This window comes from Cupressus sempervirens, chromosome 5, assembly GCF_028749045.1.
Source record: "Cupressus sempervirens isolate cs-2001-9-10 chromosome 5, ASM2874904v1, whole genome shotgun sequence".
NCBI classification, from domain to species: domain Eukaryota; kingdom Viridiplantae; phylum Streptophyta; class Pinopsida; order Cupressales; family Cupressaceae; genus Cupressus; species Cupressus sempervirens.
In genome coordinates this window covers 880,323,912-880,349,316 of record NC_143122.1, presented here as the reverse complement: position 1 = coordinate 880,349,316, position 25,405 = coordinate 880,323,912, and the positions used below count along the sequence as shown (strand labels likewise).

The following is a 25,405-nucleotide window of genomic DNA, read 5'->3' as shown; positions in this document are numbered from 1 at the left end:
CATCTAAGTATATCAAACTTGTTGTATGCTATGTAAAGATAGAAGCTATGTCTTGTGGTTGCAACAGGGTCTTATGTGTTGCTCCTTATCAATAATATTTATTTATTTTATTTTTATTTTTTCAGCAAAACTTTATATTTATGTTAATAATTTGGTTCAAAAATGGCTCCTAGAGAAAAGAACCAGAAAAGAAAAACGTTGGTCATTGCATGATACAAAAAGGATGTAGAAGAAGAAAGACTACATCTAGAGAGAGTATCTATCAACACTAATGATTCTTGACATTGTGAATCCCAAATCTAGAACATTGTGATTATAAAAGAGCACAAAACTCATATAAAGACAATTATTAATCCAGTCATTACTTGGTGTCGGAGAAAATACCAATAGACAAGCCAAAAACTAAAATAAAACTTTCCATCATTGATCTTCATCCAAAATTCCAATTGAGACTGTGATATTAGTAAAAAGCCATTCGGTGCAGGTGCAAGCTAGGACCCTAAATTGGATACAATATCTCAAAAGAACAAGTAAGATCCATAAAAGTAAAACATTTGAAATCATAGAGAAGCCATTATTTACTATCAAATAATATTTGAGAAGGGCTCAATAGGATTCTAAGAATATTTTTTTGTCATAACATTAACCAAGATGGAGAAATCAAGGAGATTAAGTTGTTGGAAATCTGATTGAAAAGATCATTGTTGAAGATCAAAGAGGGAGATTGTTGCAAAGAGGATGTTGGTTGATAAAGAATGTTTTCAATCATTGTTTTGTCATTGATGTCAAACCTTCTACTTGCTGAAATGATAATTGCTTACAAGATCCAAGTACTATCACTTATTTGATTGATGAAGAGGATTTAATTAACAAGATGTAACAAGAGCACCTAAGGGAAAGGTTGAGTTATGATATTGTAATGAAGTACAAGGATTAGCTAAGACAATGGTGAAATGATGTATTGATAATATACTAAAAGATATAGAGGTTGGCCACAATTAGAAACATTGGAAGAATAAGTTGGAATAAATTTGAATGCAAAGCTTAACTAAATTCATGAGTGAGTGTTGAGCAAGCTAGTTTAAGTTGAGCAATTTTTTAGTTGGAGTCGAGAAAATGCAAAACCTAGTGTGTGCAGAGTGAACTTTAGGTGTCGAGTGAACTTCAGGTGTCAAGTGAAGTTCATGTTCCAAGTGATCTAGAAGGAGCCAAGCAAACAAGAAAGCTTAGTGGATGTCAAGTGAATCCACAGTAGGTGTCGAGCATTAGTAATATATAGTTGATGTCGAGTAACACAATATGTGTCGAGCACCAGAATGTCAATAGTGTCAAGCTGCTACATTATTTTAAAAGTCAAAAATTTGCCAAATTTGAGCCAATAGAGTTGTTACCTAAAATTTTGTGAACTAGTTGGAGGATAAGGATGATAAGCTGATGACATAGAATTCTATGTAAATCATTTTTGAGTGAATTCAAGAGGATTCTTCATGATGTTTCTAGAAGAAACAAGATGTGGGTTGGATTCAATGAATCCTACTTAATCTATTCAACAAAAAATTAAAGGATGGAAGAATTGAGTGGGAAAAGAAATTCTAAACTTCTATTTAAGGAGTCACAAGCCAAGAAGCAAGAGCTTTTGGAGTGCCAAATTATGAAGTGGTTGAAGGGTGTCAAGGAGAAGACATTTAGGTGAAGGAAGAACAAAGCACAGAGACTCTGCTTCGATAAGTGGTAAGAAAGATATCATTGCACTGGTACATTGAGCATGGAGACTCAAGGAGACATACATTGAAAGGAGAGCAAGTTGTTAGAACTGTAGAGACTGAAAGCCAGGCAATGTAAAATAGCTAAAGGGTGATCTAAATTTTGCAAGTTAACTTGTATGCTACGATCAGGTCAAAACCCCTTATTGTTACTTTCTAGCAATTGTATCAATTAGGATAAAGGAAAATCCTATGGACTTAGGTTCATTTAACAGCCATTTGTAAATTCTTTAACAGGGTGACATTCCAAGTGAATGTTCTAAAGTCCTCTAACTAGGCTCACTTCTAATAGGGTGGTTAAATCCTTTAACTAGGTCACATTTAATAGTGTGTTGTAGCCTTTAATAGGGCAGGCCTTTCATAGGGCATCACTTCAGAAGAGTGAGAATTGAGTAGCATGTTACTAGTGGTTTTTTCCAAATTGGGTTTCCACATAAATCACTATGTTATGTGTTGATCTTTTCATGTGTTATGTTTTCATGTTGATTTACAGTAACTTGCTAAATAGGAATGTTTTAAGCTTGGATGAATGAATGGTTGAATGGGCTCACTACACTTAGTGAAAATAAATTTATTGGACATTTAGACCTTGAATAACTGATTCAACACCCCCCCTCCCCCCCACTCTTAGTTATTCTAAAAGAATTTCTAACAATTGGTATCAGAGCCAATTGCTGATTTAGTTTCAAGGTACTAGAAGCAGGAAGATCAGGATATCCAAGAGAGAAGTTCCCAAGCTCAACAAAGACAACTTTGTTTTATGGAAAAGTCTGATGAAATTGCACCTTGGATCAATAGGTGATTATGCAAAAATCTCAATTAGAGTGGAGCATGTAGATCCAGCTAGACCCCTCTCTACAAATGATTTGAATAAAAGGAAGGAGCACAGTCAAGCAATGTTGGAGATTGCCCATACACTTAGTTATGATGAATTTGATGACATCAAATGATGTGACACTACATTAAAAATATGGAAAGCCCTAACAAATATCTATGGAGGAGATCAGAATGTTTAAAGAGCAAAGAGAGAAAGCCTCAGAGGAAAGTTTAATGACATGAAAATGGAGGAAGGTGAAAACGTTGCTCAATATGGTTTCAGAATGAAAGAAGTAGTAAGTGCAATAAGAAGCTTGGGTGGTCAATTGGAAGAAGAGACTATCAATAGCAAATACTTGAGAACCCTACTCCCTATTTATGCTATTATAGTTTCAACCATCCAAGAGCTAAGGTGTGTACAAGGAAACACACTAACCTTTGAAGGTATAGTGGGAAGACTTACTACATTTGAACTGTCCAACTTTGATAACTACAGACTTGAGAACCTTGAATCTGCTTTCAAGGCCAAGTTGACATGAAAAGACACTAAGGAGGTGACATCAAAGAAGAAGAGTAGAAAAGAAAAGCATGCATCCAGTGACAACAGCACAGATGAGGAAGATGTGGAATAATTGGAAGCGCTACTAGATAGAAGATTCCATAGAGGCAAAGATAAATTCAAAGGTAAGCTCCCTATTATTTATTTCAATTGCAATGAAGTACGACATATTGCTGCAAGGTGTACACAAAAGAAAAACTACAAAGAAGGAAACAAGTACAAAAACAAAAAAGAAGATGATAGCAAAGATTACAAGGAAAAAGGCAAAAGATGCTACATTGTTGAAGAAGATTCTGATGAGAATGGTGATGAAGTAGTCTATGTAGCCATGAAGGATGAATCAGATGAAGGTGAAGCAACAACACTGGTGACTTGTGTGAACAATAATGACAAGTGGATTATAGAGAGTGGATGCTCACATCACATGACAGGAGATAAAAGTAAGTTTATTACCTTTACTCAGTATGATGGAAATAGTGTTAGATTTGGAAATGATTCTCCACGTCAAATCAAAGGGAAAGGTTCTATTAAACTTACTGAAAAAATTTCATGTGATAATGCATACTATGTTGAAGGATTGAACTACAATTTATTGAGTGTATCATAGTTAGGCAATGTAGGCTGCAAAGTAGAATTTGGAAACAAAACTGCCAAAATCTATGACACTGATCAAAATCTGATAGGAAAAGGTGAACAAACTAGGAGTAACTTGTTTTACCTAGATATGGAAGATGCAACTTTTCTTGTTGTTAGACTTGATGATATGTGGCTATGGCATAAAAGATGTGTCATGTTAACTTTGACAATCTAATTTGTATCAGCAAAAAGAAGAAAGTCAAAGGTTTGCTAAAACTGAAGAAACCTTAAAACACAATGTGCAAACAATGTCAACTGGGAAATATGACTGATTCTAGTCTCAAAAGAAAAATCTACACTTCCAAGGAAGTACTAGAGCTAGTCCACACAGACTTATGTGGTCCAATAGAAGTACAAAGCTACCTAGGAGACATATACATAATGTTATTTGTAGATGACTACTCCAGGATGATGACTGCCATGTTTTTGAAGAAAAAATCTGATGCATTCCAAATGTTTAAGTGGTATTTGGCCAAAGTTGAGAAGGAAATAGGAAAGAATCTGAAGAGCCTAAGATCAGACAGAGGATGTGAGTTTACATCAAAACAATTTGAAATATTCTATAATGACAAAGGAATAAAAAGACAAACATCAACACCAAGAACTCCACCTCAAAATGGTATTACTGAAAGAATGAATAGATCAGTGATAGACTATGCTAGGATCTTGATGATGGAGAAAAATGTTGCTCTAAAATATTGGAGAGAAGCTGTAAGTATTGTCGTTTACACCCTAAATAGAGTCCAAGCCAAGAAAGGTACAAGTGCAACACCTTTTGAATTATGGTATGGTCACTCACCTAATGTAAAACATTTCAAATTATTTGGTTGTAAATGCTATATTCTTAAAGATACTAGAAATGGCAAGTTTGATGCAAAAAGTGATGAAGGCATATTTCTTGGATACCCCACTAGAAGCAAAGCATATAAGTGTTTGAATACTAACACTAACAAGATTGTGGAGAGTGCAAATGTAAAGTTTGATGAGCATGCAAAAGTCCAAATTGATGAATCCAAGAAATCAGAAGATTATAGATCCTTTGTATACTTCTATGAAGGAATGACTGTTGAAGATAATGCTACCAATCAAGTTGGGAATCAGGAAAAAATCTCAATATCAGCCGAGTCACAACTAGTGAATACCAAGTCGCATTAAGAAGTCAAGTTGTAGAATGAAGGAAATGCACATTCTGACTCTAAAATTAGTTCACATGAAAGAGACAATGAAGTACCAGATGAAGAAGAACAAAATGACTCTGAAGCTAAAGGATCAAACATGGAAAGAAGGACAAAACCAAGACTAGCCAAGTATGTAAGGAGACATCACCCTACAGATCAAATCATTGGTGACAAGGATGCTAGACCTATGACAAGGAATAGACTAAGGAATGAATCATGTCTACTGAGCAAGGTTGACCCTAAAATAGTGAAAGATGCACTATAAGATGATGACTGGTATAAAGCTATGAAAGAAGAGATAGATCAAATTGAGAAAAACAAAACCTGGACCCTAGTTCATAGACCAGCTGATAAGAATGTAATTGGTACAAAATGGGTTTTTAGAAACAAACTTGATGAGAATGGTGAGATAACAAGAAACAAGGCTAGACTAGTTTGCAAAGGTTATGCACAAGAAGAAGGACTGGATTGTGGGGAAACATTTGCCCCTGTTGTAAGAATGGAAGGAGTAAGAACACTACTTGCATATGTTGCCTACAAAGGTTTCAAAGTCTACCAAATGGATGTGAAGTCTACTTTTTTGAATGGTATACTAGAAGATGAAGTCTACATAGAACAACCTGAGGGATTTGTTGATGACAACAACAAGGATATAGTCTGCAAACTGCACAAGGCACTCTATGGTTTAAAGCAAGCACCTAGAGCATGGTATGAGAGACTGGACAAATATCTTGTGAAGATAAGATTTGAAAGAACAAATGAAAACAACCTGTACATCAAGGTAGAAAAAGGAAAAGATATCTTGATATCTGAAATCTTGATGATATAATATTTGGAGGAAAAGATACTCTATGCAAAGATTTTGCTGATGAAATGAAACATGAGTTTGAGATGTCAATTTGGAGAAATAAAATTCTTTGTTGGATTGCAAGTACATCAACTAAAGCATGGCATATTTGTGACTCAATCTAAATACATCAAGGAAGAATTCAAGACATTTGGATTAGAAGACTCAAAACCAGTAAGCACACCAATGGTAACTGGACATAAGTTATCTAAGAATGATGAGTCGGGAGAAGTGAATTAGACAATGTATAGATCAATGATTGGAAAGTTGCAGTATGTTGTACATAGTAGACCAGACATCGCATTAGCAGTTGGAATAGTGGCAAGATTTTATGAAAATCCAAGAGAAAATCATCTAATGGCAGTAAAGAGAATACTGAAGTACCTAAAAGGAACTGATGACTTTGGTTTGTACTACAAGGGGAGTGAAAAGTTTGAGCTAAGAGCCTACACTGATGCAAATTGGGGAGATAACACTAATAATAGAAAAAGCACTAGTGGAGGAGCACTTTTCTTAGGTAGAAGATTGGCTACTTGAACCAGTAAAAAGCAAAGTTGTACCTCACAGTCCAGAGCAGAAGCTGAATATGTTGCAACTGCTATCAATTGCACTAATATTGTATGGATCAAACATTTGTTACAAGGTATGAAGGAAGAGGTAAATGGGCTTGTGATACTTTATTGTGATAATACAAGTGCCATCAACATATCAAAGAACCTTGTAATGCATGCCAAAACCAAGCATATTGCAATTAAGTATCACTATGTAAGAGAATTGGTGGAAGACAAGCAAGTGAAGATGGAATATGTTAGCTCAAAGGATTAGATTGCTAACATCTTCACAAAAGCACTACCTAAAGATGCTTTTGAGTATCTTAGAGGTAAGTTAGGGGTGATACCCCTAACCAAGGCTACTTGAAGCAAAAGCAAGGACTGCCCTTCATCAAATGAGTTGATTGTTGAAATATTATAGATTGATGCAAAGGATACTAACTTTAAGATTTTTTCTAAAGTAATCAAAGTACTGAAATTCCAAATCAGTCACAAGCAAGGTGATAGAGGGAGAAAGTGAAAGTTCTAGAAAAAGCTGTATTTGCATGATAAGATGCTCAAACAATATGTCTTTGGCATTTTTGTTAAAGAGGGAGAAAGTGAAAATCACAAACTAATCAGATCCAAAGAAAGATGGAGAAGTTAGTAGAACCGATCAATAGCAAAGTATGAAAAAAGAGGAAAGGGTACATCAGCTAAGAGAGAGAAGTAGAAATAAAGTAATCAAGATATAGATCACAGAGGGAGAAGTGAAAATTGATGGTAACACATATTTCTTTTTGGCACTTGACTTACTATTTTAACCTAGTTAGCATATTGAGAACTTGGTTGAATAGTTTGGTCTGATGGTAGATCAATTTGGTTTGCCATCAATGCCAAAGAGGGAGATTGTTGGAAATATGATTGAAAAGATCATTGTTGAAGATCAAAGAGGGAGATTGTTGCAAAGAGGAAGTTGGTTGATAAAGAATGTTTTCAATCATTATTTTTTCATTGATGTCAAACCTACTACTTGCTGAAATGACAATTGCTTACAAGATCCAAGTACTATCACTTAGTTGTTTGATGAAGAGGATTTAATCAACAAGATGTAAAAAGAGCACCTAAGGGAAAGGTTGAGTTATGATATTGTAATGAAGTACAAGGATCGGCTAAGACAATGGTGAAATGATGTATTGATAACATACTAAAAGATATAGAGGTTGGCCACACTTAGAAACATTGGAAGAATAAGTTGGAATAAAGTTGAAGGAAAGCTTAACTAAGTTCATGAGTGAGTGTCAAGCAAGCTAGTATAAGCTGAGCAATTTTTGAGTTAGAGCCAAGCAAATGCAAAACCTAGTGTGTGTCAAGTGAACTTCAGGTGCTGAGTGATCTAGAAGGAGTCGAGAAAATAGGAAAGCTTAGTGGATGCCAAGTGAATCCATAGTAGGTGTCAAGCATCAATAAAATGTAGTTGATGTTGAGTAACACAGTATGTGTCGAGCACCAAAATTTCAATAGTGTCGAGCTACTGCATTATTTTAAAAGTCACCGATTCGCCAAAACTGAGCCAACAGAGTTGTTACATAGAATTTTGTGAACTAGTTAGAGGATAAGGATGATGAGCTAGTGGTACAAAATTCTATGTAAATCATTTTTTAGCAAATTCAAGAGGATTCTTCATGATGTTTCTAGAAGAAACAAGATGTGGGTTGGATTCAATGAATCCTACCTAATCCGTTCGAGCCAAAATTAAAGAATGGAAGAATCGAGTGGAAAAAGAAATTCCAGACTTCTATTTAAGGAGTCATAGGCCACGAAGCAAGAGCTGCTAGAGTGCTAAATTGCGAAGTGGTTGAAGGGTGTCAAGGAGAAGACATCTAAGTGAAGGAAGAACAGAGCATAGGGACTCTACTTTGATAAGTGGTTAGAAAGAGATGATTGCACAGGTACATTGAGCATGGAGACTCAAGGAGACATACCTTGAAAGGAGGGCAAGCTATCAAAGTTGCAAAGACTGAAAGCCAGGCAATGTGAAAGAGCTAAAGAGTGATATGAAATTTGTAAGTTAAGTTGTATGTTGCAATCAGGTCAAAACCCCTTATTGTTACTTTCTAGCAATTGTATTAGTTAGGGTAAAGGAAAATCCTATGGACTTAGGCTGGTTTAACAGCCATTTGTAAATCATTTAACAGGGTGACATTCCAAGTGAATATTCTAAAGTCCTCTAACTAGGCCCATTTCTAATAGGGTGGTTAAATCCTTTAACCAAGTCACATTTAACAGTGTGTTGTAGCCTTTAACATGGAAGGCCTTTTACAGGGCATCACTTCAAAAGAGTGAGAATTGAGTAGCATATTACTGGTGGTTTTTCCCAAATTAGGTTTCCATGTAAATAATTGTGTTTTGTGTTGATATTTGCATGTGTTATGCTTGCATGTTGATTTATAGTAACTTGCTAAGTAGGAATGTTTTAAGCTTGGATGAATGAATGGTTGAATGGGCTCACTACACTTAGTGAAAAAGTTTTAATTAGACATTTGGACCTTGAATAACTAATTCACCCCCCCCCCCCCCCCCCCCCCACCCTCTCAGTTATTCTAAAAGAATTTATAACATGAGTGGAGAAAGTAAAGTGTTGATATAAACCCGATCAATGCCCAAATTAGCCAGACAATCGGTTAATAGGTTGTCTTCTCTATAAGTATGCATAATGTAACATTCAGAGGTTGAATTAAGAATAGACCAGACTTGATGCAATATATATTGTATGGACCAATTATACATATGACATTTAATACATGCATTAATAATAATGGTTTAATCCCCTTCAATATGTAACTTAGGTATAGATAGTGATTTTGCAAATTCCAAACCAAAAAGCAAGGTCAGGGGCTCGGCTTTGTTATTAGTACCTGGAGGGAGAGGAGATGATTTTGCTGCTATCACATGACCTTTAAAGTCTCTAATGACTATGCCATAGCTAGAGTTATCTAGATTTCCCCTAGAGGCCCCATCAAAATTAATTTTGTAATAACCCTCACTTGGGGGAATCCACTTGGTTTCTGCTCAGATAAGAGGACCCTTGGATGGACACAATGGAGCAAGAAGACTTAAAAAAAGTAGACCCTTCCACCATTGAATAACATAGCCATCCCAAGGAGAGAAAACATGTTTTCAATTATACTTACTATAGCATTAAGAATCTCAACAATTGATTTCTCTAATCCTTCTAGAAATTGAGGGGTTCAAGATGTCATTTGTCTAAAAATTATCTTATTTCTCTCTCACTAAATGGCCCATACTATAGATGCATGGATGAACTTCCAAAGACATGAAAACATTAATTTAGTATGTAAGATTGGCCATGCTTGAAAAAAATCCCACAAAGAGTTGGGTAATGCAATATAGAAATCAAATTATTAAGGAAAAAATGCCAACAATCTTGGGCAAACGGGCAGTTTAAGAGGAGGTGATATGTTGTTTCCATAACTTTTTGACAGAGCACACAAAGGGATCATAAATGTTCAATCTATGAAATCAGTCTCTAGTTAAAATTTGGTTCTTTAACGCAAGCCATGCAAAGCATATTGCTTTTGGCAAGATTGAATTGTTCCAACTAAAATTAAAAGAATGATATGTGGTTTGATTAAATTAATTGTGTTGGAGAGCTAATTATCCTTGTTTAACAGAGTATTTACCATCTTTAGTTGGAACCCAAAAGAGGCAATCTTGTTGATTAGACATAAAAAAACATTCCTTTCAGCTAGTATTTGTTTGAAAGAAGTAGCCTGACTGTGGGATATATGAAGAATTCGGAGCTCTTTCCTAATGACTAACCCTGTGAATCTATGTATAGCTAAGACATAATTAGAGAAAGATGTTTGCCAAGTTTGAGGGTCTAGGATAGTAAAAACCCTTTAAGGTTCCAAGTTATCTAAATATTTCTCTTGTAAAAGGCAACACCATTTGGTAGAGGATTTTTTATACATTTGCTAAACTAGCTCAGCACCAAAATCCTTATTCCTATTAGTAATATTGGGAAGTCCGACATCTCCTGATCTCAAAAGGGTTGACATGGCATGAATAGAAATTAGAGGTATTTTTCTTCTGTCCATTCATATTTTCTGACCAAAGAAAGGTACGTATTAAAGTTTCAATTTGAGAGATGATACCTTTGGGGGATTGTAAAATGGAGAAATAATTTGGAATGGAAGAGAGAACAATTTTCATAAGGAAAATTCTACCTGAGAGTGATAACCAACGAACCTTCCAAGCACTAATTCTAATTTTTCTATTATTATTATTATTAATTTATTATCTTTTCAAAAGAAAAGAACTTACATTATGGTATGATGTTTCATATTTTTTGTTATCTATTTGTGTCATGCAAACCAAACCCCTTATGGAATGATCTTTTATTGATGACAAATGAAGAGAAGATAAACAAAGTAAGCTACAGGAATTATAGATTTTAGTACAAAAACATAGAAACCATGATTTTATATGGTTCACTAATATGGCTACATCTACAGAAAGTAACAGAAAAAAGTTGCTTGGATACCATGTCGCCTTGCTTTTGGAGACTTCTAGTTGCTACTTATAACGGGCTTTGTTATAGGATATGCATCAAACTCAACCTAGCTAGTAAAATCTTTCCCACCTTTTTACTACTCTTTCCTAAAGCCAAAACCTACCCTACATCCACTTTATTGAAGTTGACAAAAGATGAATCCCACAGCTACCAAGAATCACTTGCATGCAAACACCTATCATAGAAAGAGAGAAGAAAAAGCTATGGAGGCTAAAATTGCTAGATCCATAGATGAGACATTCTTGATGAACAAAAAGAGAAATTGCTATATTAAAAAATGAATTAAATAATAATTACAAAAAGAGATTATCCTTATAAAGGATATCAAAATCCTAAAAAGGTCTAACCTAGGTTGCATCACAATAATTAATAATAGAATTAATTATTAGATGCCTAAAGTTTAGCTTAAGTAGACTTGAGTTAATTAGGAAATATCTAATTAGTCTAACACACACACCCCCCCCCCCCCCAAGATAAACTTAGAAAGTAGCTAAAAATTTGGAAACTTCTACTAAAAGTAGATGTGGGTCCCAGCAACAAGGTTTGATGAGGTACCCAAGCACAACTAAATCTCTAAAAAGAGGAGAAATAGAAAAAACCACATGGGGAAAACCCTACTCCAAAAAGAGATGGAAAACATGTTGAAGGAAACAAGTGAAGGAATGAAGAAGCCTCCAAACTAGGGAATGTCCCAAAAGATAGGAACAAAAGATGGTCATGAAGAACACCAGTGAAGCATGTAGAAGTTGTAAAGTTCTGTCAAAAGTAACTGTTGATATGAAAAACCTCCATTGAAATAGAACCTGGACAAGTAGAGAAGATTGTAATTTGCATCGAAACAAGAGGCACAAAAAGGAAAACAACTGAACTAGAAGATACAGATGGCATAAAACACAGAAGCCTAAAGAGTTGATCAATTGAACCAAGGAAGCATGAGAAATAATAGAAGAACCCCCCCTAATGCAGACAAAGGTGAGACAGGCTACTAGAAAAGTGGGCCAAAAGAACTGCATGTCAAGGAACCACAATCAAGATGCACAAAAAGAGTACACAGGTGTGTACTAAGGTGATCAATTTTAGACACATCAGGAAGCTAATTCACGGAAGGGACACTCACTAGACAAAGGAAGATGGCAAACAAAGGGAAAACATCAACTCCCTATGGAACTTTAATTAGAGTAGTACATGTACAATAAGGCACAATATATGGTGAACCCCAATAATACAATAATCTGCATGAGTGTCCTCTGATGACACTACTCCAATCAGAAGCCAAAACAAGGCAGAACAAATGAAATGAAAAAATAGATGTGGTATGGCACTTTAACTTAGTGTGTTTGCAAGAATGCATACAAATGATGTCTAAATAGACTAAAAGAGACATAAGACTAATAAAAAAGATATTACAAGTCATGACAAATCATCTAAAGCAACAAAATTGATCCTTGGACCAGAAACAACTAAGATATCCACCAGAATGCAAAAATGCAAAAGACTAAAGAAAATGTGCCTAGAGCTAAATCTAGAAAAACAACCAACATCACTAAAAAGAGATCTAAAACACCTTTTCAATAATATAAAGAATTCCCAAATCAAATATTGGATGCTCAAGATATGCCTCCTTGAATGTAAAATTGTACCCCTAACTTTGATAGCAGAAAAAGCCATCAAAAAGGCATCAAAACTAAAAATCATTTGTACCACTATGACGGGCTCTGAACCAAATGTCTAGTGATATCTCATTTTCAAAAAATGGAGTCTATATGCCCAAGATATGAGCAAAAAAATGAAGGTAGGTCCAAATAGAGCTTGAAGGAGTGACATAAGTGTTGATGCAATGCTAACATGGCACTAATGTCAGCAAGTGACGAGCCCAAATTTGATGGTCAAACAACCATTGAGGCAAAAAAATGCCAAAAAATGACTCCTACCAAATAAAAATTATATGATCACGAGAAACAAGACAATGTATGAAAAACAATGTTGTCGATAAAAGAGTCGATGCCAGATTAATCCAGTGGCCAAGAGAACGCTCGAATGTGTTTGGAAAAAAGTTTGGAGATCCAAAAAAAAAAATTTAATTCCAAAATATACAAAACAAGATCTAAAACTGCACTAAATGGGCATAAAATTGCCTTTGGAAATAGCAAACAACCACCATTAATGTTGTCAAACCCAATGCAAGAAAACTGCGTGGAAAACCCCACGCAATTGTTTAAAGCTAAACCGCTAAAATAGGTGTAGCAAATACCTCCAAAAAAAAGAGGGTTTCTAAAATAATATGATGTGGCCCTTGTCTCACCAATAGAGTGGGGAAAATTTGAGTGGCCCGAAATTGTCACCAAAAGATGGCCCAAATACATGTAGTAGTGAGAAAGGTTGCTTGAGTACATATAATAGCGAGCCTAGCTTGGAGAAAATGAGAAAAGAGGGGTCCTTGATTTATGCACAAACTCCATTAGCTAGGTCCATCAGCAATCCTAGTGAATAAAGGTAAATTCATACCTGAACCAAAAAATAATCTCCTCAAAATACGCATTACCAAAGGCAAAAAAGGCACTACTACTATGTCAGAAGGGCCCGTGACAGACTTGGGTGGGGTCGATGATGTGGCTAGTGACATTGTCAATAAAAGAGTTCAGAATTCCTTAATTATCATTGGGGCACGCAAATCCCATATCAATGAGCCCATATTTTGGAGGTCTCCAATGGTTGTGATGTGGCAAAATGTGCGGCAACATTTTGCCAGAGAAGAGAGCACAAAGTTTTAACTGGCATGATGTTTTTTGGAGGATTGGCCCTTGTCTCCTCCACATGGTTGATGCATGTCCTTGGCATCAGGCTCATCATCATGTCAACAATGCATCATCAATCTATTTTCCCTTCAAGCTTTGATACCATGTTGAAGTTGATGAAAGATCAGCTCCACAACTCCCAAGAATCACCTGCATGCAAACACCTACCACAGAAAGAGAGAAGCAAAAGCTATGGGGGTTGAAATTGCCAAATCCATAGATGAGACATTCTTGATGAGAAAAAAGAGAAATTTTTATATTCAAAAATGAATTAAATGATAATTATAAAGAGAGATTGTTCTTATAAAGGAGATCAAAACCCTAAAAAGGTCTAACCTAGGTTGCATCATAATAATTAATAAAAGAATTAATTATTGCATGCCTAAATTTTAGCTTAAGTAGACTAGAGTTAATTAGGTAATATCTAATTACTCTAACACACGTGGACAGGAACTAAGCTACCCTACAACCCTTGTTTATTAAATGATATGTTTCTCTTCCTAACAACTACCTCCCTGCAAACACAGCATGTTTTGTGATAGAAAGGATTTTTTTTGTAACAAGTTAACTACTTTTATTTCATTTTTAAATAGTAGGAACAAATTACCTATGAACACTAGATTCTTTAGTTTCAAACATTAATCTAAACCATACACCAAGTGAAACATGTGTATATTATAGATTGCTTTGTTTACTTGACAAGAGTAATGAAAAACTCTGATGGGATTTCCATGTTAAGAGTAGTAGTTAAAAAAAAATCTAAAATTTATTTCCCTCATGACATAAAATACTACCAATGCCTGATCCAAACAGGGAAATCAAATGGTAGAATAAAATCAAAATAACATGGGATTGTAGAAAATTTTAAATGGGTTTTGGTTAGAAGCAACATGAGTTGCTGCAGCCAAATCTCCAATGTGAATGCTATCACTGGATAGGACAAAGGATGCTATAGTTGCTTATTGCCTATTTGTGTACCTTATACCCATAAGAAATTGTGATTTCTCAGCGCTATTATTTAGGAAGTGTGAATGTGACACATGGTCAGTCATAGAAAGAAAAAGTAATTTAAGAACTCATCAAATTTCAAGGATGGTTCATTTTTCACTAATCTAAGAAAACAACAAAATATGCCACCAAAATTATCATAAGCTAGAAATCAAATAGTGTCAACCAACCTTGAGGATGCCTTTGTGGCTTGTAGTTTAGACCCATTTAACCCCTTCCTATACAACCAAAACAATTGTATAAATACCAGATATCATTTAGATTTATTCTCAACTCATGGAAGACATTAAAAATTGTCTGTGTCAAAAAAAATGTTGCATCCTTAGCCTTGGCAGTAACTAGCGATTAGAAAAATTATTGTTTAGGACATTTTTACTCGCACCCTTTACTATTTGGAGTAGCTAAAGAAAATCTTCATTAACAAAAAATGATATCTCATCTTTTAAATTCTATTCCTTTACATGTTATGATACATTTAACTCTAGGAAACTTATGATTCTGTGGATATGACCATTATATTCAAATTGAAGAGCTACAAAAAATTATAATATAGCTTTCTCTTTTGGTCTTACTTTTGGGGGAAAAAAATTAAATGATTATACAATAACAAGAAATGGGAATATGTAAACATGCATTACAAACAATAGCTAGCCTTGAGAAATTTACACCTAGAACATGCCTAAACAAATAACAAAGATAAAATAAAGATAATCTGATAAATCATCAACCTCAAAACATATCAATTCATTAAAATTATTTTCTAATGGTTCGAGATAGCATTTGTACAATCACCTTATGAAAATCACTGAATCACCAGTAAAAAGTCTCTTTGGAGTTACAAATACACTCCAACATGTTGTTAGAAGATGTCTCTTTGGTTGACTTGTAACAACAAATATGTTGCAATCTCTCATAAATAACCAATTATAATCAAGAAAAAAAATAGAATAAAAGAACTTGAACATAAAGGTTAACAAGCAACATTCAACATACTCTAAGATATAAATAAATACATAGTGGCTTAGATAATAGTGAAATTGTCATTACAAATATTATGTTAACTATCACTTGTATCTAGTTTTTGTGGTCTAGATATTACTTAATCACAAACTAGTAGTTCTCAAATTTTGCTCTTAATCTACACACTAAAACCAAAACTTAAGTCTCATCACTTCAAGAATTACTTAGAGTAAGGACAATCTAAACATTGATAATGTCAAAGTTTCAAACATCTTCAAACCTATGATTTTCTAAAAAAATTGAATGTTTGGTTAGCTCAGGGACCTCTATAACATGTACATTTTGAAGATTGTTCCAGTGGCTTTATAAAGAAGCACAAGTGAATATTTGGCTTGTTCTATTTCACCATCATCTACTTGGTGTGATATCCTTGTCTTGAAATAGGATTTAATAATAAATGATATATTTTATTTAATAAATAAATAATGATAATCAAATTTGAGGTGATATCACCCATATAGTTACAGTGAAGGGTGAGCTGTTTGCGTGGGTGATCGTAGTCACAATGTTGGTCCTCTAGGACATGGTAATCATGTAATTCATTGGATTTCAAAGAATATCTTTGGTACTCTAGAAGGCATTCATGTCTCTTATGTTTCTTGTGCATTTCAGAGAATATTATTAATACTCTAGATGGAATTTGTGTCTCTTATGTTTCTTGTGGTTATTGGCATAGAACATTACTAACCTCTACAGGGAAGTTGTTTACATTTGGTGATAAAACATATGGAATATTGGGATATGACAATCACAAGAGTATGTTTTAACCAAGAGAAGTGGAGTCTCTAAAGAATTTAAGAACTGTTGGAGCTTCTAGTGGTGTGTGGCATACTACTACAATGGTAGAGGTCATTGTTGGACATTCTAGTACAAGCTCCTTAAGAAAATTTTTCACATGGGTTGATGGAGATAAAGGTTGACTTGGTCATGGGAATAAAAAGATAAAGCTCATCCCAACATGTGTGCAAGCACTCCTAGATTATAAATTTTAACAAATTACATTTGGTCATAGTCCAACTGTAGGCCTAACAACTAATGGTCATCTTTATAATGGAAATTATTGTTTATGGTTAGCTCAGGAATCCCCAAGATGATGGCAAGTTGCCTTGTTCTATACAAGGGAAATTAGTAGATGAGATAGATGAGGAGATATCTTGTGGAGCATACCATGTTGTAACTTTAACATTAAAAAATGAGGCTTTTAATAGGGAGAAAGGAGATAATGGAAGATTAGTCCATGGTGATGTAGAAGATAAAAAAATACCCACACTAATTAAGGCTTTAGAAGATAAACATGTCAAGAAAATTTCTTATGGATCCAATTTCACTACAGCCATATGCCTTCACAAGTTGGCTTCAGAGGCATATCAACCAATATATTCAAGATGCAAGCAATCTTTTGAATTTAAAAGAAAGAATCACCATTGTTATAATTGTAGTTTAGATCACTACCATTCATGTATTTCTAGAAAGGCCATGAAGTTTACAATGACACCAAATATAAATAAACAACATTGTGTATGTGATTCTTATTTTGTCAAATTGAAGAGAGCATCAGAACTAGAAATAGTATCTTACAAAAACAAATAAAATATGATTTCTAGAAATTTGAATGATATAAGAGATAGACCATAAAAATCAGAAAGAAAAGGTTCAAAGACACAAATTCCTACTATGGAAGTAAAGACCCAAGGTAACAAGCATGGTAAAAGGCTTGAATCATCATCCCACATACCTTCTTTACTGTAGTTGAAGGACATTACTATCTCAAACTTACTTGATTCATAGAAAACATTATCAAAAGTAGCTATTTCAATTCTATAATTCAAAAAAACTTACAATCAATCACCACTCATGAGATCTAGTTCACCTCATTTTGCAACACCAACTCTAATAATGGGAGGCCTTGCTTCTTCTAGAGGTCTGTTGAAGACCTTAAGAAGACAAATAAATGGTTGAGTGAAGAATTCATCAAGTTTTGAGAGCAAGTTGATATCTTGAGATAGAGATGCAAAAAAAAAGATCTCGAACAGGAAGCAAAGAAGGCACACAAAGCCATATATTTTTCTAGAACAGAGTTTCGTAAATGCTATTATGCAAAGGAAGCAATCAAATAATTGAGTACCCATCTAAATTATATGGCAGAGAAGATTCTAGCCAATGTCTTTGAGAATGAGAAGCCAAGGCCTACTTATTTACATTCCCTAAACTTGAATAGCATACACTATCTAAACATAAATCAGATAGTTGACACATAGATTGAACATACATTTCTTCTAGAATAGGAGCATGTTACTACTTCTACCACTATCACCCTTTCATCATTATATCAAACAAACTTCTACAAAAGGCACATATTTTATTCTATACACCATGGGGACTCCAAAACACATTACCCTACTTGTCCTCTGGCCACAATCCACAATTATATTAACTCAAAACACAATAAAACTTAGCACTACAATTATTGTACAAAAAATGATAATTTTCTATCCACTATGAACAATCACCTTTGAAGGGCTTTCCCTTCATCAAAATACTCAAATCCTCTTGGAAATGATGACTCTGTGTAATCCACACATTCTTAGGCCCTTGGCACTCCACCTAAGGCATTGTATGGCTTGTACCTTCAACCTTTAAATTCCTTTTTTTTGGTAGCAATCCTTCACTCCCTTTCATTGGATCAATGTCCAAATCTCCTCATGAAAAATTAAAACCTCTTGGTATATTAAAAAGAATCTATCACCTAACATTTCCCTCTGTTGGAGGTTTTATTACACATGATAACATTATGTTTTACATTTATTTCTATATATTATTTTCCCTAAGAGGGTTTGGAGCAATTTTTACAAAAAACCCAATAAATTTCTTAAAACTTAATGAACATGCATGTAACCCATGCCAAAATGGAGGTGACCTAGAGCTATTTCCAACCAATATAATTTTTAAAGAATTTCAATAAGATTTGTGCATGAAAAATGCTCTTTAACAGTAAAATAACAATCATAACTGTGAATCTTCAATGCAAATTTATGGATTTGTATTCCAGACTCAAAGATGCAAATATAATGTATTCAAGGATTCCTCAACACCCAACTAACTTCCAACTAAATTTGAACCATTTCATAACATACTTAACGTACTAACTATGTTGTTGAGTTGACAACTAAGTTGTTAACTTCAAAAATTTATTGATTTATAATATCTGAGGACTACCCCATTACATTAAGAGGTCCTTATTTATGGCCTTGAAAAATAATTCATTCCTATAAAACACACCAAAACTGCCTAATCCATTAATCCCTTATAGAGTGACCCTTCTAGGTCTCATTTTCTAACATTGGCAATTTTTTACATATTACAAACTTAACATTGTTTTGAGCCAAATGACTTCAAATCACATCTAATGGCTGAAAGTATGATGGTTTAGGACCTTGTGGGTCATTTTAGCTTTTTTCTAATACTAAAATTACCTGATATCTTAAAAATAATTCATACTAGAAGTGGATAAAATATAATGTTCTTGTCATGTCAGTAACTAGATAAATGCAATCCAGCAATGTGTTCCAATTTTAGAATCCTTGGAATGGGGAAACTGGTAAGGGCCTATCACTAACTAGAATGAAACTACTTCTGAATGATGATAATAAGGTAAAGAGATCTTCATATCTGTCACAATTCTATTCATAGATTACTGTCCACAATTGAAAACGTCATTCCTATTAATGAAATTATTATTTTTATAAAGAAGGTTAGATACTACACTTGTGTAATTAGATGGAAAAATGCTCAAAAATAATTCCCTAGATGGTTAGTATGGTGCACAACTTAGCTTAACATTGTAACTGAAGCACTGCATTCAATCTAAATGATTTGGTTCACAATATAGTTAGGACTTTAATTTATACTTATTAGCTTGATAGATGTAAGAAATAAATATTACAGTGCAACTTAAATTCATATTCACTAACAAGAGACAAATTATGATTCTAGAAACAAATCAAGGACACATTAAGCATATAACCCCCGTTATGATCAAAGGGTTGAACATATTCCCAAAAGACAATACAAAACAAAAGTTAGTACACTTGAAAATGATGGATGTCTTTCATTCCTTAACTAAAAATGCTCACAAAGAAATTGCAGTTACTACTAGGACTACTACTAAATGGCTCATTATCAATTTATTTCAATACTATTACCTACTTATATAAAAATGACACAAAAGGCTTCTAAATTTGAATTCTAGAAAATTATTTAGGCTAAGCATTAAAAGGTGCGTTAAACTATAATAGTATAGGCAATCATTGCTTTGAAAAGAAGCAAAGGAAGTTTGTGATCCAATCCTTGGCACTTACATAACCACACTTAGCATTGCTCAATGAACACTTGACAATGTCCATGCATCCATGTGCAACACCTAATGCATAATACTCATGTAATGGCATAACTCTTTATATGTGAATAGTATGGCCCTAGATATGGTTGCACAACTTGGACCAAGTTAGACCATGCATGTGCAACATATGGAGCATAGATTAGAATAATACCAATATATTTTTGATAAGTAAACTTATCATGGTAAGTTGTAAGCCATGATCATATATGTAAATTCTTATAGATTACATTTCATAGATAAGTTTAAAACTTATCATTGGAAAAACATGAATTAATCCCCAAAATATGAGTGACATTTAGCCAAAATATCGGCAACAAACTGGTTATAGGGACTGATGGCCCAAAAAGAAGTCATCTCACATTCTCTTGTATGAAAATTGGTGTTTGAGAGAGGAAAAGGGATTTGAAGGAGGAAAAAAACCCTATTTGAAATGTTTTAGAGTGATTTGTTGTGGATTTGAAGTAGATTCAAAGAGATTTCTCAAGAAAATTAAATTTAAACAATTTTTAATTTCTTATAAGTCATCGATTTATCTCCAATATTTTTTCAATATTTTATTTACCCTCAGCAATCAATTTTTAATAATGATATTTTGAACTATGATATGAGGCATCAACATCCACATGTTATGCCATCATATGCGTGCAACACCTAGTGACCTATGTTCCATGGTTGTGACAATACATCTAACACCATACATATCCAACAAAATGATAGCATCTAGTCTACATGAACCAACAATACAATCACTACCATATGGATTGGACTCTTAGTGTCATCTTGTCCACATACACCAAAGCCCATATACATAGGAAATTTCTTAACATCTATTGAAGCCTAGTTGATAGTTGTATATTCCATTACATGTAACTATTTTGTCTTTTTTTATTCCCCTATGTATTCCATGATCTTGTTGAATTAGTAGCTAATCTGCATGGTCACCAAAAATTTTCATGGTGATTGTATAAGTTTGAGATTGGCATTATAAAATGAGTTAAACAAAGTTACAAACCAAAATATATGCTTCTAGAGACATTTTATTATCTCGATACAGCTTCTACTATGATTTCCTACTCTTAATTTTCCATGCTTAAATCACCTTTACCAAATCCAAGTTGCTCTAAATAAATGACTATAAAAATCATAAAGGCATACAATTCAAAAGGATCTAATCCTCCTTCATGGGTACTGTAAATTTTGGTAATGTTATGGTAAATTACCTATCAGGGGGCTAATGTAGCTCTAATAAAAATTATGCCCAAACTCCAAAGTGAATCCCAAAGAATATCTTATAGTATTATTATTATCCAAAATCTGCAAGTGATCTTAACATTGGTCATGTATGCATAAACTTAGCTAGGCAGATGAGAGCCCAAAAAAGTGGCTTACCCCAAATGAATATAGCATAACTCTCTAGTTCCGACAACTAACAATTCAAATCATGCTAAAAGACTATAATGTCACAAGTTATTCAAATTAAAGAATTCATTTTTTAAAATATTTAAAAAAATTCAAATTCCAATTGATTATAGGTAGGCATATCAAAAAATTGCACCAAACAAAGCTATACAGTTCCCTAATTACTATCCATCTAGTTAAGAAAAAGCAAGAATTATAACCAAGATATTTATGAATTTTATCCTCCTAATATAACATTCCATTACCCAGAAGGAGAAAAAATTGATAGGATCCTATTGATCAATTTCATGAAGAGGATTTGTTGTAGAGAAAGCCATACAACTGACTCCAGTGAAATTACCTTGGGCCATCTATATACCATATGCATGTTGATGTGCCTCAATCCTGAACTCTATGAAGAGACATAGCTTTTAGAAAATGTAGTTCAATTGATTATCATATGTCAAGAGTTGTATCCTTGTGTATAGATCTGTTGGTAAAATCAAAACTAGATTTTGTAATGAAAGTAGAGTGTGCAACCACATTACACAAAAAAGTCACTTTCATTCATTTTCCTACTCAAGCTTAGTTCAAGCATCTCTAAGTATGTGGAATAAATAGATGTTAAAACACAAAAACCTTACCAGTAAAGTCATTGTCAACACAAGGAGCTTCTAAAGTCTTCGATGAAGTCCAGACAAAATTTTATTAAAACCTCCATTGAAACCTTGAAACCCCGGTAGTAGAAAAGTGACTAAAAATAAGAATTAGTTGTGCAGGTTTTTTTAAGGATATTTAGACAAATTGAAAATGAGATTTAGCTGCACAGATATTTTTAATTTTTATATTGTAACTATTGAATGAAATTTAATATTAGAAAAATGATATTATAAGGGAAAATAAAAGTTAAAACAAATGGTCTTAAATCACAATACTTGCTAAAGGTTTCGGAAATGGGTGGAAAGTTAAGTTAATATATTTGACTCTTAAAGGTTTTTACTACCTACATTTGACTCAAAAACTACAAAAAGATGCAATGTTTGGATTAAATTGTGTCAAATATTTTGGCATCAACACATAGGTATTACAACACATTTTTTCTATCGTTGTGATAATTGAAGATGTAATTGTTTCATAAAACGTTGTAATTAAGGTGTTATAATTATGGAGGTTGTTTACAATGGCCATATCATAATTTATAATCCATGACCAATTGTAAGTTTATTGAATTAATATTTTTTAATGCTTTCATTTCTCATTTGAATTTCAATTAGGGTTTTGATGTGTGTGTGTGTGAGTGTGTGTGTGTGTGTGAGAGAGAGAGAGAGGTTAGTAATGATAATTAACTATATTTTAATTAATTAAATATTAATCATACTAATATAATTGATTATATATTATTTAATTAAATATTAATCACATTAATCTCTTGTGTTATATTATTATTATATGTGTATTTAGTATTAAATTTTTTTAATCATTTAGAATTGTTGGGTTCCATTATAAGAGGGGTCGTGAAATCCCCTTATTCTCTGCCACCATGTCCTTCAAGTGTATTATACATGTAGTGTGTTCTTAGATCAAGCACATTTTTTCCTCTATCCCGAGCATTCATATTTTCCTCTCTTTAGTTTAGTTAATTTTAGATGGATTTGAACTCTGAATTTTGAGTGAGAACAATTTGGTGAGAACATGGATTGATAGAATCATAATGGTTTTAAATGTAAGAAATTTGGGAGAAAATTATATTGTGTGCAAAATTTTGAAATACATTTTTTAAAGTTTTGCAAGAAGTTTCCTTCATGTTATAATATCATTTCATTTTTTATTGAAGGTCATAGTGTGTTAATAGGGGCATTTTATTGTATCTTAGTTCTTTCTCAACTAAGAATTGAGTTCCTATTGCATTTATCAAGAATGTTGGGTCATTCTCAATGCAATGTCAAATCTTAACCAGATACATGTTTGGGTTACTAATTATTAGTGACTAAGTGTTTAGTAATTTATTTGGTAGCTTAGTTACTTTTATTTGGTTGATCTTGATATTTCATGCAATGACTAAATTAGTCACTTATTGGGTCACCTATAGTTACAAATTTTTAAAGAAATAGTAGAATGTGACCAATTTTAGTCATGTGACTAAAATTTTTAGTGAGATGACTAAAAATTTTAGTCACATAGTCACATATTTTCCAAAATGTACTTCTAAAATTCCCTTTTAACTTTCAACTCATTTGCCAATTTATTTCTCTCAGAGATTTGTAATCTCCAATTCTTTTCTTGCAATCTCATGATTTGCACTTAGTAATTGATTGAGTGCATATCAAACTAATTATGTGTTAGCTTCTATACTTCTTTTATCCTTTCATCGAGTCTTCTAACCATCTCTTGTCTTTATCAGCCAATGCCTTGTCATCTTCAGTCTTTTTTTAATCTTCTTCAATATTTTTCTTTTGTTCGATCACTTCACGTAGTCTTATTGCTTAGATTTCATGTTCTCTTTTCGGTGTTCTAACTTCTTCATTTAGGGAATTTTTCCTCTCCAATAGATCTATTATTGTTGCATCAAATTCACTAGAAAACTTTCATCAAATAGTTCTTCAATAGTTTCTTCTTTATTTTAGATGTTATTTTGTTGATTTGTCATCTCCTTTCTTCTCTTCAAGGATTGCCTTAATGTTTCCTCTATGACCTTGACTTATTCATAAGAATGTTGAACATCAATCTTCTGGTTCTTAATGATCTTTCTTAGTTTGTAGGCTTCCATCTTCAGGATCTTTAACTCTCAAGTGATTAGACTTCTACCAAGAGTACACAACTCTGATACCAATTGTTGTAAATCTAATAGGGAAAGTGTGAGACTGAGAGGGGGGGTGAATCAAGATCTATAAAATGTTTCTCACTTCATACATGAAACATATTGATATCACCACATAAAAACTCTCATTTAAACATTCATCTCATATCAATGCAATCATTCACATTAACATAATATCAGATCTACCTTCTAACTTCATAAATGTGATCTCATAAACACATAACACACTAACACATAGATTTGCTAATGCAGAAACCCTCCAAGTTAAAGGTAAAGCTATGATGGGGATGAGTCCCATAAAATCTTCACTATTGTAGTAATAAAGTTGTGTTTGTTAAGGCTACATCACAATGAAGTGAGTACTCTATGTGGAGATTTACATAAAACTATTAAAGATACTCATTTAAGAGATTTAAAGCTTGAAACACATGTTAGAATGTTTAGTAACTAATCCTTTAGTTAGCACTTCAATGCTTGATAACAGATCTCCTCTATGCAATAGAGTATGACCTTACTATGATAGATCTCCTCTATCTCTGCTCAAAACTCTTCATTGTACTGCTCAGTCTCTACACTCTGATTCACCTCTAAAACTTCACATGCAATTAGAATTTTCACATATGCATGCCCATACACTCATTACATTGAATTTGGTCATAGATCCTCCTTAAATATATAATTTGGTGAACATTCTAGATCCAAATCAACGATCTAGAATCAATCCTTTTACCACTTAGACCTTGCATTTTTTTATTAGTGGATTCTCTTACCTAGGGATTAATGATCTTCCTTTGAACATGTAACCACCTCCTTGATTATCTCCTCTATTTTCAAAATGCACGTCCCATTCAATAAAAATTATTAACATAGAATTCAGTGCCATTCCAAACAAGAATGTTAAATTATGTTAGTCATCACTTACATCACACTGATGCTCAACACAAACTATTTCTTCATGTTGTGCCTAGGCTTGAACTTAAATAACTTGGCCTTTGTATCACTTAGCATCCACTAATAAACATTGTTATCTCTGATAAGCTT

At 33.5% G+C, this 25,405-nt stretch overlaps 1 pseudogene; it reads left to right on the top strand.

Moving 5' to 3' along the window:
- Positions 1 to 25,405, top strand: part of LOC149558747 (PH, RCC1 and FYVE domains-containing protein 1-like) — an 83,007-nt pseudogene that overhangs the window by 15,384 nt on the left and 42,218 nt on the right.